The sequence below is a fragment of the Penaeus monodon genome, unplaced genomic scaffold (genome assembly GCF_015228065.2).
Source record: "Penaeus monodon isolate SGIC_2016 unplaced genomic scaffold, NSTDA_Pmon_1 PmonScaffold_818, whole genome shotgun sequence".
Classification (NCBI taxonomy): domain Eukaryota; kingdom Metazoa; phylum Arthropoda; class Malacostraca; order Decapoda; family Penaeidae; genus Penaeus; species Penaeus monodon.
In genome coordinates, this window is record NW_023663415.1 from 37,501 (window position 1) to 50,226 (window position 12,726).

General features: G+C 34.6%; 1 pseudogene; it reads left to right on the forward strand.

Annotated features, from left to right (window-relative positions):
• The window catches only part of LOC119571827, a 12,454-nt pseudogene extending 455 nt beyond the window's left edge, over positions 1–11,999 (forward strand).
• Positions 12,000–12,726: the final 727 nt, after the last annotated feature.

The following is a 12,726-nucleotide window of genomic DNA, read 5'->3' on the forward strand; positions in this document are numbered from 1 at the left end:
TATCTATCAACCATACACACACACACACACACACACACACACTCACCACACCACACATACACATAGAATAATCTATATATATATATATATATATATAGATATATTATATATGTATATATGATATATATACATATTATATTTATATATCATATATATAATATTTATATACATAATATATATAAAGGCCGCGGTGGCCGAAATGGTTAGAGCGTCGGACTCAAGACTTGGCACGACGGCAATCTGAAATTCGAGGGTTCGGTCACCGACCCGCCGAGTTTGTTCCCTTGGGTCCCAAGACATGCTCCCCTTGATTCCTACCTAGCCACTGGGGGCAAGCCAGCCCAAGTCAAATGCTGGTCCTAAGCCCGGATAAAATAGAGAAAATGATTTACCTAAAAGTACACCGCACTTCCGTGGAAGGAAAATGGGACTCTACCCCATACTCACTCCAAGAAGCATCACACATTGAAAATACAATTAAGTATCATGCTGTGACCACGGCGGCCAGGACATGAAACCTACCGTTAAAAGAAGAAGAATAATATATTATATATATATATATATATATATTATTATAAATATATCTATAATATATAATATGTGTGTGTGTGTGTGTGTGTGTTTTTTTTTGTTGTTGTTGTGTGTGTGTGTGTGTGTGTGTGTGTGTGTGTATGGTGTGGTGGTGCGCACTGTGCGTGTGTGTGCAGCTGTGTGTGTGTGTGTGTGGGTGTGTGTGTGTGTGTGTGTCTACACACAAGCAAAACAACAAGATGTGTGGTGTATATATAGATAATTATATAAATATATATATACATGTCAATATATATATATAATATATATATATATTATATATGTATATATATATATATATGTATGTATATATATATACATATTATATATAAATTATATATAGATATATATATATATATAAATGGTGTGTGTGTGTGTGTGTGTGTGTGCGTGCGTGCGTCGGTGCGTGCGTGCGTGCGTGCGTGCGTGTGTGTGTGTGTGTGTGTTTGTGTGTGTGTGTGTGTTGTGTGTTTTGTGTGTGTGTGTGTCTGTGGGAGTGGTGTGTGTGTGTGTGTGTGTTGTGGTGTGTGTGTGTGTGAGTCTGTGTGTGACTGAGTGTGTGTGTGTGTGTGTGTGTGTGTGTTTGAGTGTGAGTGGGTGGTGTGTGTGGTGTTGTGTCGTTCTTGTGTGTGTGTACACACACCAAACACACACACATATATGTAGTATATATATATATATATATATTATATAATATATATATATATATATATATATATATATATATATATATGTTGTGTGTGTGTGTGTGTGTGTGTGTGTGTGTGTGTGTGTGTGCGTGTATGTTTGTGTGTGTTTACACACCAACAAACACACACACATATATGTTGTAATATATATATATATAATATATAATATAATATATAATAATATTTATATATAGTTATATAATGTGTTCCGTGTCTGGCTGTGTGTGTGTCCTGTGTGTGTGTGCTGGTGTGTGTGTGTGTGTGTGGGTGTTGTGTGTGGTGTGTGTGTGTGCGTAGTGTGTGAGTGTGTGCGTGTGTGTGTGTGTGTATGTGGTGTGTCGTGTGTGTGTGTGTGTGTGTGTGGTGTGCTGTGTGTGGTGTGTGTGTGGTGTGTGTGTGTGTCTGTGTTTACTACATGCCACATTACCACAAACACACACATCGTAAGAACGAGGTGTATGCGGAAGCGTACGTATTTTTGGGTTGTACAAACTGTGCAATGTATTGGCGTATTTGAATTTTGATTGTAAAACGTTTCTATTTCAAGTATCACACGTGACATAGTTTATAGGTATTTCCATAATCAATCACATTTTTATCTCCACGCAACGGGCTGCGTGTGTCCGAGTGGTTAAGGAGATGGATTGAAATCAATTGGGCTCTGCCCGCACAGGTTCGTCCTGTTCCGCCAGCGAAATTACTTTATCTTAATAGCAACTCTAAAGGAGGTATGGTAACGTTTGTCAGTGTGATGGCGTGTGAATCTTAACTGTCTCAGGAATTCGTTTGTACAGTAAACAGGCAAAAGACCGTGAAAATCTAGGTGGTTGATGTATGATGTGTGGATACTTGTATGATATTACGAGTCTTTGTAGGTTAGTTGTTTGCGAGGTTTTATTTTGAGTTTGAGTGACTGATTTTCAGTTGCTTTGTGTTGTGTTTATGTATTGTACTGTATGTTGCACGTGTGTGTTTGTAAGGCTGTATACCGTCTCTATAGAGCGCGCATTTCATAAATAAGCAATCCATTACAATAAAATCCAACTACAACGCAAATTCGGTTAATCATATAACTCTCCCTAAAAGAGCAGCGTAGTTCATTCGAATTATCAAAAGTGATTTTTAGCTGTAATTATCTTCGTGGAGCCATGCCTGTGATAAAGAGACCACGGTATAAAACGGTGCTGATTGAGGAAAAAAATTTTGATTGAGATGTGTTGTATATTACTTCAATTTTATTATCTGTTGTAAACATGGAAGGTTTGCGTGTGCAGCACGTTTGAGTTGTGTGGTGTGTGTGTTGTTGTGTGTGGTGTGTGTGTGTGTGTGTGTGTGTGAAGTATAAGAGAAAGGGGGGCTGAAGGATAAAGAACAAAAAATATAACAATAACGTTAATAAAATGGGCAGTGATAGTATTAAAAGTAATAAACAATTATAATGCTAACAATATTAGCAGTAATAATGATAATAAAAATTGCAATGATAGCAATGAAGAATGATACAGTAATGATTATGATAAGGATAAACATAATAATAATAACAATAATAATAATGAGATTATTATCAAAATAATAATGGTAATAGTAATATATAGTATCATAATAAATAATAATTATTTATTATGATAAATAATAATAATAAATAATAACATAAAAATGATAATCATAATAATGATTAATCATAATAATGATAAACAAAAAATTAACAATGATGACAATAATGGACGTTAATGATAAATTAGAATATTGAAAATAGTGTTAATGACAATAATAATAATAAAAACAATGATAAATGATTCCAATAAGTAGTTAGTAGTAGTAAGATAACAAATAATGATAATAATAATAATAATAATAATGATAATGGTGATACTTATGATAATAATGTAATAATAATATAATAATAATATAATAAATAATAAAATAATAATGATAATATAGAAATAATGATAAGAAATAATATCAAGAGTGGATAATGATAAAACAATAAAAACGGAATTGAATAAGGACAATAATAATAATAATAACAATACTGATAATAATAATAATAATAATAATAATATAATAATAATAATAATAATAATAATAATGAGAAAAATAATTGATAATGGTTAAAAAAGGTAATAATAATGATTGATAATAATCATAATGCTGATACTGATACTAGCAACAAACATATTATCTTATCATTATCATTGATAATGAAAACAATGATAAGGCTAATGACCAGTAATGATATTATAAAAATGATAACAATTATATAATAATAAACGATAATAACAGTTAGATAAATAATGGTAATAAAAATGATAACAATAAAACTGATAAGAAAATTGATAAGAGTAACAATGATAATGATATTATTGATAATAATAACAACAACAACAACAACAACGACAATAACGATAATAATGATAATAGAATAATAATAATAATAATAATAATAATAATAATAATAATAATAATGATAATAATAATAATGACAGTAATGATGATAATGACAATGATAATTATAAAACTATTATTCATAGTAATATTCATTATTATCATCATTATTATTAACAGCAGTATGATGATAATAATAATAATGATAATAATAATAACGGTAATGATGATAATAATAATAATAATGATGATAATAATAATAATAATAATAAGAAGAAGAAGAAGAAGAAGAACAATGACAATAATAATGATATCATTAATAATAATGATACTAATGAGAATAGTCATCATGATATTAATGATCATAATAATAATGATCGTGATAGTAAAAATGATGATGATAATAATAATAATAATAATAATAATAAATAATTAATTAATAATAATAAGAATAATAATCAATAATAATAATAATAATAATAATAATAATAATAACAACAACAATAATAATAATAATAATAATAAGATAATAATAATAATAATAATAATAATGATAATAATAATAATAAAAATGGTAATGATAATAATAATAATAATAATAATAATAATAATAATAATAATAATGACAACAATAAGTAATATTATTTGTGATTATTATTATCCGTAATTTTGTTATTATTATTATTAATTATTTATTATTATTAACTATTATTATTATTATTATCAATTATTATTATTTTATATCATTAATATTTATTATTATTATTACTGTAGGTTATTATTATTGTATTATTATTATTATTATTATTATTATTATTATTATTATTATATTTATTATTAACCTGTTGTTGTTATCATCCTTATATTACCTATATCATTGTTATTATTAATGATGATGGCCGATGATGATTAAAGGTAAGATTGAAGTTTGCTGTTTCCGCTGTAGAAGCAAACAGTAAAAGAGAAAGCATGTAACACTGATATAATGTATATATCTATATATTATATATATATATATAATATATATCTATATATATATATATATATATATATATATTACTTGCAAATCTGATCATAGTAACTGGAGAGTCCTCTTGAGATATAAGTCGCAATATATCAAGACGAAAATCTTTTTTAGATAGATCGGCATAGACTACTGCAGATAGTGAAGCAAATGAAATTGGCATTAAGGGGGGGGGGGGGGGGAAATTTTGTATAAAATGAGTTGTCTATTACTAAAGTAATGAGAACATTAAATAATTAACCTCGCGGACATTTGTTGCTTTGTTCTTTTTGTGCGACAGGAGGGAGGACTATCTGAATCTCCATAATATTTACCAAAAAAAAGGAAAATTAAAAAAAAAAGTTGTGTTAATTAATTAAAAGAAAAGAGCGTAAAAAATTATGTACCAAAAGAGCGAGGGGAAAAATGTTAACAGCGACCGACACGGTTTGTGTTTTGTTTTCAGGGGAAAGGGGAAAGGAGCTTCAGAGTACGGGAGCCACTTATTGACCTATTCAGCCCTTTTTATGCCTGCAATGACATCCCAGTGACGCAGCTTCTCCGGGGAGATCATCGTCTTGTGGAAGCCATCGTTGGACAGTTAAAATCGAAAGGAATATTTCGATAGTTCCGAAAGGAAATGTTCTGCTGATGTTGACACGAGGTAAGCCAATACATCACTGTATTTTTTTTCTTCTTCTTATTCTTTTTCTATTTCTTGTACCGTCGTTATTTAGGGGTGAATGCATGTAGCAGAAACAATGTATGATTATTTTGATTTTGTTTTATCATTCATTGAGTGGAAGTGATTATTAAGCATGCATTGGTGTATGTTTGAACGGAAATCGTTATTTTAGAAATTTTGTTTTCAGGACATTAGTATTCCCAGTCAGCGCCTAATGTTTCTTTAAATAAAAACACTAATAAGAATTTCAGCTATACATTATTATGGCAATGTTTTAGATAAATGCAAACAGTGATTCCTTAGGTACCAACATTAACATATCGACCTTGATAAATGAGACGGGCATAATGTATATGCAAAGAAATTGTGGTATAAAGAACATAAAAAGGCCAAATGAAAATTATATATGAAATCTACCATGGGGAATTGATGCATTATTACTGCGATTCGGCTAGTATGTATTGACAGGAGATGTTATTTCCAATTGGGATGGTTTCAAGAGGGATTGTTTTGGAAAATTTTCTAATCTGTGCATCTCAGATCAGTGCCTTCCATTCAGGCAAAGCATTTGTAATTGTCATGGATGTGGCCTGTTGTTGTCAATTCAAATAAAATTTGGTAAATCTTGCCAGAGACAGCCATAGCTCTGTCCATCTTTCTGTCTCTGTCTTTTTACTCCTTCATCATAGGAAACCCATGGGGAATTGGGGTTCTCCAGGGTATTCTCCTGCTGAGGGTAAACCCATTGCCCCCCCTCCTCCCTCTTGATTATCAACCACTGTAAGTTGCTTGCTTGTGTTTAAAGAAGTGCTTGACCCTTTGAAATTGGCGTGGCCTCATGGCTGCACTGACCAGGTTTGGGTATATAGCTTTCATGAGTGGCAAATCTTTTGGATATGTGACTGACTGGCCCAAACCCATGGGAAACATTCAGCATTGTATAAACAACTCCATGCCTCCTGTTTGGAATGCTATTAGCCCTTTTTCTGCAGGTACATATTTGCTGTTTGGTCATCATCTGGTGTATTAGTATCCTCCGTTAGCTGTATTCAAGATGGTATTAGCCTGTTTTTGGTGAAGAGACTCTATATTATCTGTCTGCGTAGTTTTATCATCGCGCAGTAACATAGTGTTATTTTATTGTTTATATTTCTAATTTTCATTTTCCCATAACATATGCACCACAGGTAATGATAGGAGAAATAGGTTCTTGAGGTCGATCATAGTGTCCCTGAAGATAGGATCTCACTTGGATGGCCTCCACCCTGTGTACCGCTGGGAAATCGTAGTTCATTAATCTATTTATATTTGTGTCCACAGTCACACCGAAACTACGCATCACATTCAGTTTAGTATATGAAGAGGGTCAGGAATGAAACAGGAGTAGTAAAAAACAGGAGTAGTAAAAAAAATCAGTGGATATGTGTTAGACTTGATAGTGATAATAAACCATAAACACTAGGTGGGGCAGGGTGATTTTATTCAAGTAAGAGCTGTTGGAAGGTAACAGAAGATATTATATATAACAGTAAATATTATATATGTTTTTAATGTTATGAAAGTACCTGTCACCCTAGCAGATTTTTCCCCATCCTTCAGCAGTTAGAATTTCAGGAAAGATATTTATGTAATAGGCATTTTACCCACTTTAGTCTGCTCTCTTTCAATCATGGTTATAGAAAATATAACCAGATGTACAGATGGAACTAGATAAACTCAGTGTACTACCAAACTCACCCCCATCTTACTATTCAAGCAGTCCACCAAGAGTTAGATCTCCTGTTGGTTGAGGTTAATTCAAATTTGAATGGCAACTTGACAAGGTTGAGGTTTGAGGATCATAACCCCTATGATGCTGGGCCAAAAAAATTTACAAATCCAGACACATTCTTGCTACCTGCAGCGGGCCCATTCAGTTTATGAGGAGCTCTAGTGTGCCAGCAAAAGGGTGAATTATGACAGTTACAGCCATACTGCTAATGCATAAATATCTCATGGTGACTTTAGCCATTTCCATGGGTATGGAATTAAAACTGTTAAGAAAAAGGGAAAGAGCGGTTCCTTTTTGTCCAGTCCAGACTACTCTGAACTCTAGGCCTAACTTGTAGTTTAGATAATTTTTAGATGTGCCAAATATTATTCATCAAGTGTTCCTGAATTTGAAAATTATATTCCCTTGTAATGTATTGTTTTTATATTCACTTTGAAATCTCTTGCAGCCTGCCTTCCAAAACCTACGGCAGTCGTGTAGAAGGCATATGTCAAAAGTCTTGAAAAAGAACACTTGGAAAAGACCTCCTAAAACAAAAACAAACTGCGTGATGGCCGTGCGCAAGGCATGTACAAAAAGTTAAGTCTGTTGATTTTAGTGTGTACATCTGGGTCTTTGGATCACTTGTTTGTTACAGTGCAGTTTCAGTAAAAAAATAGTAGTTTCATTGTGAGGGTAAAGTAAAAGGGTTGATGTTGAAAAGAAGAATGGCACCTTTCTTATACAGTTCTTTGCTCATTATTTTGCCGTCTTAATTTTTCTATTTTTTCTTCCCTCTGATTTTTTATTGTTTATTATCCTTTTTTGCTCTTTCTCCTTTTCTTTACCTTTTTTCTCTCTTCTCCACACATATCCTCTGATTTTTATACTCATTTCCCCTTCATACAGCTTGGGCATCTGGTCTGGCATCGATGCCATCATCACACGGTGTTGACCCAAAAGATTAAGCCACTAATCTTCCCTATGGGCGGATACCGTCTACACCTTCTGCAGATTGACAAAGCCCAAAAGAGAGCAGGACAAGGTTGTGACCCATTGAAGAATCTTTAAGATTTTAGGGTGTCCTTATGTTTTCAGGAAATAATAATATAAATTTTAAAACCCATATGACAGAGAAGTGGAAGATGTTTCGGATGCAAGTATATCATGCAAAGTCTCAGGAGGCAACTGAATTTTGAATAAGCCTATTGTAATAAAGTTGGAAGTCATTGATAGGACTATTGCAACACAATCAAGTGATAAATTAAATTGAATAATTATTCTTAATAGGCACAAATAAGGAAACCACAAGACACTGGGCAGCCCATCAAGGCATGAATACATGAAACTAAGCCAAGCTGATCCCCATGGAGAACAGATGTATCTCATCAGAAGAGGATGGACATATTGGCAGAGAGTCCCCTGATAGCTTGCACAAACACCGCCAACACCTCAGATGCCAGTGATGAAGGTCTGTGTTGCTTGGTCCCTTTATTGAAACTGCAAGAGTTGGGGTTAATTAAAGTGGATATTGAGACTCACTGAGGGAAGCAGTCATGCATATATCTTGTGTGCATATGTTGGAAGGGAAATTTATTTAGTTAGTGTAGGCTTTATTAGTTTTTTTTGTAATCAAATAAAGAAATACATTTAGAAGCCCCCACATTTTTCCCGTTGTTGTAAATTACATTCATCTTTGCTTTGCACTTTTTCAGTCTGTAGATGATAATGCTCAAGGGACGGATTTGGGAGCTATAACCAGTATAAAAAGGCAGAAGATCAACCAGATGCTCTCACAGGGCATGTTGAAAGACAAAACTTGGATGAAAAACAGGATAGCAAGCCAATGCTAGCAACCAAGCCAGCCCCTCTACCTCTTTTTGATGACCAGTCTCTTGACAGCATATCATCCAACTCCTCTGGCCTTACCTTCCCCCCCACTCTCAGGTAAAGGATCACCTAGCAGTAGGAAGTCACAAGAGAATCTTTAAAAACTGGATGAGAGCCCCAAATCAATGCAGGATCTGCGCTCCACCACCTCCACCCCACTTGTTGATGAGAAGCCAGCTGCTGGGGAAATGAAGAGGCATCCAAATCTTCCCTTGAAAGTGAACCCATGAAAGAGGCTGAAGATATGGAACCAAGCCCCCAGAACCTTCTAACTCTCAAGCAAGTCAGCCACTGCAACCCCCTCGGAGACACCCATGGCAGACACCTACTCCAGCATTGGGCGGGGAAAAAAGGATGACACAATGCTGTCTGGTACAAGCCTGGTGATTTTAGATGAGGATTCACAAGAGAGCAAGGCCTCCATCTCAAAGGTGAGTGTTACATCTGAAAAGTCAGAAGCTGAAGAGAAAGCCAAGTCTGAGAAGCAGAAGGTGAAATCCCCTCCTCCAAGCTCAGAACTCAGTGATAGTGATAACAAAGGACGACAGGGGGATCGCCCCCGCTACCAGGAAAAACACTACTCTGATTATGAATCATCACACAGTCTAGCAAGGGAAAGAGTGAATACAAGAGCAAGCAGACTCCCACAGCAGAGACAAAGACAGAGAGAAAGACAAGGATAAGGACAAGGACAAGGAGTCACGCCACAGCAAGGAAAAAGACAGGAAGCACTCTAAGTCCCGTGATGACCCACCACTCCCACAGAGACCGGGACAAGAAGCATCCCCGGAGGGACAAGGACCATGATGGTGACAGAGAACCTTTTCAAGGGGCCATCACCATGAGTCCTCCTCCAGCTCCCACAAGGAAGGCTCCAGCTCAGGCTCGGGGGAAGAGTTCGGGAGAAAAGGACAAGGAACGCTCTAGCCATCAATCCAGCGACAAGTCCTCAAAGGCAAGAACAGGGGGGACACCCCAAATGAAAAGTCTGAAAGAAAGGGTCCAGCGAAAAGGGTTAGTGAAAAGTCTAAAAAGAAGTCTAGTGAGAAGTCTGGGAGCAATCAAATGATAAAACTGACAGTAGATCCAAGGAGAAGCTAGACAAAAAGTCCGCAAATCAGAGAAGTCAAGTAGTAAGTCAGACAGTAAACAAAGTGGTCAGAAGACAGACGGGAAAAATAGAGGGAAATGATAAGCATTCATCAAAACACAAAAAGGATGGAAAACCGGGAAGATGAAAAGCATAAGAGTGAAAATAAGAAAGAAGAGGAGGAGAGATGAGAAGGAAAGCAAACGGGACAAGGAAGAACGGGATAGTAGAAAAGAGGTGAAAGACAAAAAAGAAAGAGATGACAAGGATAGCAGAAAGAAAGAAGACCGAGAAAGCAAAGATACCAAAAAGGAAAAGGATGACAAAGACAATAAAAAGAAAAGGAAGAGAGAGAGACTAAGAAGGAAAAGGGAAAGAAAAAGAGCATTAAGAGAGCAAAGCGAATACCAAGGAGGAAGATAAACCCAGCATAATGAACATTACAGAGAAGCGCAAGCTGAAAAAAGATGAAGAATCAAGCAGAAAAAAAGACAAGAGTCTAGAAAACAAAGCAGGAGGAACAGCCCCCAAAGAAAAGGACTGTCATGGATGAGAAGAATGACAAGCTTCAGGAACTGCAGCTGCAAGAGGACAGTTATGTGCTGGTGAATGACGAGGGCAACATCCTACTGTGCTACACCAAAGAGGATGAGGAGACACCTGACCTGACACCGGTGGTGACACCTAAGGCTCTGTTTGACAGTGATGAGGATTCACAGCCTGAATCCTTTGAAGGCTTTGGGAACAACAACAATAATAACAAGAAGGGTGAAGTGAATGACTTTGAGGGCTTTGAGAACTGCAAGTCGGACTGCAAACTCTCCAAATATTTGAAGATGGTGACCAGGGTTCCTGATGAGATGGACATGGAGTGCCCTGAGTGGGGTTTTAGGAAGAGGACCTGCAGCTGTCAGTTGATGCCAGTGACCTGACAGGCAAGGTGACACTGGAAGAGTTTCTCCGATGTATGCAGATGCTTGGTGCAATCATAAGAGATGCAAATGGTGTAATCCAGGAGTACAATAATACTGCTGAGGCAAATCCCTTAAACCAGGCAAGTAAGGAACAGCCTTGCAACCCAGAAGTTAATCCTGGAAAGAGACGGAGAATGTCAACCTGTAGCTCTGCTTCTTCCAGCAATAGTTCATCTGGGTCACCCAAGCACAAGCGGTCAAGAACAGACAGTAGCCTAGCAGCAAGCGATACAACACGGCTGGCAGAGCAGGGATCTGTCATTGTCAGTGGCTATGCCCTCTTGACCCCAGAGGATGATGGCAACAGGACCTCTTGCAGAGAGTATGGTAAGACTTCCTTTGAATTGATTTCAGTTTGATCCTTTTTTTTTCTGTTCTTTTACCCTTTTTCTGTCTGTCACTTAGTTTTCGTTCTTCTTTTTCCCTTCCATTATTTAGATTTATGAAAGAAAAAGTAAAAACATGATATCCTCTGAATAAATATAGATGTTTATCTTTTTAATAAAGTAATATGTGACAAAGTTGAAATGGAGGTTATATCTCATTAGGGACAGTGTCTTTTTCATCTGTATATCATGTCTCTTTCATGGCAGTATATTGTTTTTGGAGTAACAGGAATTTAAATTCCTTGCCAAAAACTTGGTCATGAGCAGATTATACTTTTCATTGTATCTCTAGCTGCAATTTTTTCCTAAGATCCTGACATCTGACGCTCCGTACCTTGGATCAAGTAAAATGATACTGAATATATACATGCTTTCTCCTTTTTTTCACTATATCCCCATATGGAGAAAGCAATATGATAAATATCCAGGTGATTTTTGACAAGTGTTAAGATGTTTATACATTTTAATATGTGATTTATATTCTGATTTGTTTTTCTTGGCTGATAATTCCAAACTTGTATTTTGTGACATTGCTAACCAAAATTCTAGTTATCAGAAATAAGAACATTATTACAAATACTGTATTGTGTTCCTTATTACATGTATGTTGTCATAAACAAATTTTATTAAATATATGCAACAAAAAATACATGATATGTTATTATTATTCCATATCAAAGAGTTTGATTTTCTGTATAGTTAGAATTAAATAGAGTAAATTCACTTTCATCCCAGAGAAATTTTTGGATATTTTTTACAGCATGTGTCTTATCTTATGTGTTTTGTAGTTTTTTGTTTATATGTTTTTGTGTGTATATTTATTTAATGTTTTATGTGGAATTTTATATTATATATATATTAAAAATATATATATATATATATATATAATATATATATATTTTATATTTATATATATATATATATATTTATTTATATTTTATATAATATATTATATATATATATATATATATATTATATAATATAAAAAAATTTTCTTCTTCTTTTAAAGTCTTTTGATTCTATGTTTGTTACTTTTTTTCTTCTTTTTTTTAGGGGGGGGTATATTTCATACCTAATGTTGTTTTATTTTAATTCTTGTGTTCTAAACAATCATGGTGCCTTTGTTTTGCCTTTTTGCAAGTTTAAACCTCTAAACTTTGAATTGTTCCACTTGTGACTGGGGAAAGCAATGGGGGATAATTGCACAGCCATAAGAAAAACATATATTTTGTAAAATGTTTTCACTGAAGTAAATGCACTCCCGGCTTCAGCTAAAAAAGGAAATAGGAAGGCTGGAGAGCTGA